Genomic DNA, 5,114 nt, shown 5'->3' with positions numbered 1-5,114 from the left:
CCATAAAGTCAATTCCCAAACACTCAAAAGATTCAACCTCTATGAGACATTCATGCACATATGACCTATATTTTCCTTCTTAGTTACTTCCACATTCTCCAACTAGGACAAGTGATCAACTACAAAATTCTCAACACCTTTTTTATCTTTTATTTCTAAATCAAATTCTTGTAACAACAATATCCATCAGAGTAATTTTGGTTTAGAATCTCCTTTATTTAACAAGTATTTCAATGTTGCATAATCTGTTAAAACAACAACTTTTGACCCAATTAATTACGTCTGAAAATTTTCCAAGGCAAATACTACTGTTTGTAATTCTTTTTCAGTGGTGGTAAAATTCATCAGATTTTCAGTCAAAACATTACAGTATATCCCATGGAAGAACTTCTGATGGTGTTGACCATGAACTACGCATAAAGTATAAATGCTTGCATCATACATCATTTCAAAGGGAAGCTTCCGATTAGGTGCAACAATCATGTATGCAGTTAAAGACATTTCTTTAATAATAGAGAAAGATTTAAAGCATTCATCCTCAAAAACAAAATCATTTTCCTTGACTAGTACGTTACAAAGATGTTTTACAATCTTGGAGAAGTCCTTTATAAATTTTCAGTAAACACCGGCATGTCCAAGGAAACGTCTCACACCTTACATTCACTAGAGGGGGTAATATTTCAATCACCTCAATTTTGGCTTGATCCACCTCTATGCCCTTTGATGAGGTTTTATGTCCCAAAATGATACCTTCAATTACCATAAAATGACATTTTTCAAGATTAAGACAAGTTTGGTTTTGATACACCTCTCAAGAACAATATTGAGGTGTGCGCTAAAATTATAAAAACTATAACCAAAAACAGGAAAAGTCTTCCATAAATATCTCAATCGATGACTCAATCATATATGAAAAGATAAAAAGCGCGCACCTTTGAAAAGTAGAGGGAGCGTTGAATAAACCAAATGGCATCATGCCATAAGAAAATACTCAAAAATAACATGTGAATACGGTATTTTCCTGGTCTGCAAGATCTACATCAATTTAGTTGTATCCCGAATATCCATCTAAGAAACAATAAATAAACATGACATGCTAATCTCTCTCACATCTGATCAATAAAGGGTAATGGAAATTATATTTTTGTTATTGATTAGTTTAACCTTCTATAATACAATTAGAGTAGTCGTGATCACTAATAAGAAAGTATTCGTGAAGTACACAACTGAGCATAGAGTATATGTAAGAAGAAGCAATAGTGAATTTCTTATACTATGTCTCTATGTCGATAACCTGTTGATAAAAGGAAATTTCAAGAAGGATATCGAAGATTTCAAACATGACTTAAGGGGAGTTTGAAATCTCAGTCTTGGGAAATCTCTCATATTTCTATGGCATTGAATTCTACAAGAGTAGTAGAGACTTGATGATGCACCAAATAAGATATTCAGGCAAAATACTCAAGAGATTTGGTATGCAAGAATGCAACCCAAATTCGTCTCCAATTGAGCCCAGGTTGCAACTATCGAAAGAAACAAATGAAGATGATGTCGATCACACATAGTATAAATGACTCAATCGATCACTTTGATGCCTTTGTTGCACAAGGCCATATCTAGCATATAGTGTAGGTACGGTGAGTAGATTCATGCAGAAACCAAATGTATCACACCTACCAGCGAGGAAGAGGATACTAAGGTATCTGAAAGGAAATCTCGACTATGGCATTTTGTTTCCTACAGCTGATGAAGGAAAAGAATGCAAGCTAGTGGATTACACCGATTCAAGTTAGTGTAGTGATGCTCAGGATAGAAAATCGACAACTAACTATGTGTTCATGCTAGGTGGTGCACCAGTTTCTTGGAGTTTAAGAAAGAAACCAATAGTAACACCATTTTTGTGTGAAGCAGAGTAAATAACTGCTTCTCTTTGTACATGTCAAGCAACATGGATGGTGAATTTGATTGAAGAGATTATAGGAAAGAATCATGGAGTGATTGCCATGATGATTGACAACATGTCTACTATCATCTGGAAAAGAATATGATAGCGCATGGAAGAAGCAAGCACATCAAAATTAGGTTTCATTATCTTCGAGAGCAAGTAGCAGAAGGAGAAGTTGAACTTGGAATACTGCAGAACTGAGAATCAGATTAAAGAAGTCATGACGAAAGGAGTGCAGGTCGAAGTGTTCAAGAAATTAAGGTTTATGATGAATGTAGATAACTTAGACACAATGAATTAGGAGGTGTGTTTAATTTGTAATTCTTTGTGTCAAATTAGTATATTTGACAGAGTCGGTTGTCGTCAAAATGTTGTGTGTCAAAATCGTGTGAGTGTCGAAGTGTCTAGGAGTTAGTTTTGATATGGATTTGGTTTTAAACCTAATTTTGTAATGTTGGAAGAATTAAGTATTTTTGGGCTTTTGTTTTTGGTCTTTGCTTAGAGAGAAAGCAAGCAAAATCTAAATAGGGAGTAGCCCATATTATTTTAAACACTTTAATTTTGCAATTGCAAAAGAATAAAGAATCACAGTTTTTGAGCAGAAATGAACTTTGTAGAAAATTCATCTTATTCCTTCGTTGATAAACCCTAACTTTTTTCTTCTAAATTAAATCTTCTTTTATTGTTTTTCATCACCATTTTCAGTGATACAATCTTGCAACCAAGGTTGGTTGATTCACTCAAGTGAAGAGTAAAGAACAAGAGGGAATTGGATCAGTGCGATTGAATCTTGTTCATCAAGATTGATTTGGAATTACTCAAAGTCTTGGGTTAAATTACAACATTCTCAAGCATAAATTATACGGCAGTGGAAAATAAAGAAACTATGGAAGAAATTTATATAAAAAAATTACATGGGTTAATCTTGATGACTAGAAGCTAGTCTAGCCCTCTTATACTCGAGATATTTACACTATAATTAAACTTGATTATAGATAACCAATAAGATAATTGAAACATTGTTTTCCTTGTATCACACTAGATCATTTTCTTACCTTAAAAGTGTAGAGACTTATTTTCCTTACACCTTTGAACGAATTTCTTGCCTCACACTAGAGGACTTTGAAAATTATAAAAATGTGTGTTTACAACAACCAATAGATAATGGTAAACTCATTAAAGCTCGAGTGCGAATGTTCAACTTTCCTAAAAAAAATAAAGAATAAAAGACACTTGTATCTTGCTGTCTATTGTTTGGTATTATTACAATGATTTGAAAAGCTTACAGAACTAAATCAAAAGGTTGTTGAATAGCTCAAAAGTATTTAAAATGGTGTGTTTTGGTCACCTTCAAAATTCAAATTTGATTCCCTTATATACACATTAAATATTTAATTTCTAAATCATTTGTCCTTGCAAATCATGTGTCTGTTGATAATAGAGTATTTGGAATTGCAATATATGTATGGAAACGTATCCTTTCATTCCTTATGCTGAAACAAATGTCATGATGTGACCGTTGAGAGAATAATCTATGTGGTGGCATAGCATAACATGCGTCTGTCATCTAGAAATATGTGACAATCTCTTCGTCTAGGCATATGTAATCAATTCTTTGTCTGGGCACAAGTGACAAGTTCTTCGTCTAAGAAAGTGAGGTCACTTAGAATTGAGTATATATGATCATTTTTTGTCCGTGTACATATGATCATGTTTTTCTTGAGGTACATATGATCATTTTCTTTTAGGGGGGCCAGAATAATTTCTTTTATTTTAGTGCAGATGATCATGCAGTCAAACTTGTTAACTCTAACACAAATATCTCTAATTTTCGTAGAACACTGTCAGTGGTTCTACACATGGAAACAAACTCATTAAAGTACCAATTATTCTCAATTTTGTTATGATCATCAAAACTCCACAATTAGAGGTGTATGTTCTTCAAACCATATTTGGTTTAACACCTATAACTATTTTTTTTATTGTTCCTTATAAATCAATTCCTAGATCATACAATTTTTTCGTAAATTTAATTATGAATTTATTTAATTTTATAATATTTAATAAAGTTTATGAATTGGTCCCGTAGCTCAGTTGGTTAGAGCATTGGTCTTATGAGCCGAAGGTCGCGGGTTCGAGCCCCGCCGAGACCAATTCTTTTTGGTTTTATGATGTTACCTACCCATTTTTAATGATAAACCTATATGATTGTATAATTTGTATTTAAAGATGTTAGATTAATCTATAACTTCATTTTTTATTACAAATCAAATTAACAAAATTACTTATTTTAGGTTTAACGAGTTGGTTCACATTACATAAATGATAAGTCATTTACATTGAGCTTTTTAATCCCTTAATATTTGAATTATTTATCAAAGTTTTTCATTTATAAGAATAATTCTTTGTATTGTATTTTCATTCAGTGTATTCACGCTAGATGTACCGATACCATATATAAAATCTATTCATGCTTCCTTATAAGTAGTATAACTCCTTGGGGATGATGAAGCCGCTTTGAGGAAACCATAAGTAATCACCCTTGATTATATGTTTAAATAAAATAAAGATATAAATTGGAACTTTCCTATCAAGCTTTTCACAAATAAATTTCCACAACAACTTTCGTTCAAACAAACACCATATATCATTTACATCATTACACACAAACAAGGTCACATCCTGGTCTTTCCTCGTATCCATCTTTGGGTTTGCTTCTTGCAGGATTCATCAAGCACCTCTTTGTTGGTTTGTTTTACCTTTGTATTTACATGATTAATTGCTTATCTAACCACTAATCAAAATATCAAAAAAAAATGTCTTCTTTCCCTAAAGATTATTGTGAAAGGTAACGACTTTTTAACCAAGGACATTTCATTGTTTGGTGGCTTACTTCTCAAGGAAAGTCAAATGTTCATGTGTTTACTTCCATGCCTTCTTAAACAAGTAACTTCAAGATTTGAACAATTTAATCAAGAGGAAATTGAGGAAACCTTATTTTGAGTTCATATGATCACCCATGTGCTTTGAAATGCAAGGAAAGTCCAAGTACACAAGCTTGTTCTTAGTGGTTTGACCAAAAAGTCAATATTTTGAATTCAAAGTTCCAAGGACCACAACTCTTTCAATTCTTAACATTTCCGAATGCTTCTTTTTGCATATGACTCTT

The 5,114-nt window shown here is 32.5% G+C and overlaps 1 non-coding gene across 1 annotated transcript; it reads left to right on the top strand.

Annotated features, from left to right (window-relative positions):
• The first annotated feature begins 4,024 nt into the window (after positions 1-4,024).
• On the top strand, positions 4,025-4,098 carry TRNAI-UAU (transfer RNA isoleucine (anticodon UAU)). Its single transcript has one exon. It is a non-coding gene; the product is annotated as a tRNA-Ile (tRNA).
• Positions 4,099-5,114: the final 1,016 nt, after the last annotated feature.

The sequence above is a fragment of the Lathyrus oleraceus genome, chromosome 3 (genome assembly GCF_024323335.1).
Source record: "Lathyrus oleraceus cultivar Zhongwan6 chromosome 3, CAAS_Psat_ZW6_1.0, whole genome shotgun sequence".
Taxonomy (NCBI): domain Eukaryota; kingdom Viridiplantae; phylum Streptophyta; class Magnoliopsida; order Fabales; family Fabaceae; genus Lathyrus; species Lathyrus oleraceus.
This window is presented reverse-complemented; position numbering and strand designations above follow the sequence as displayed.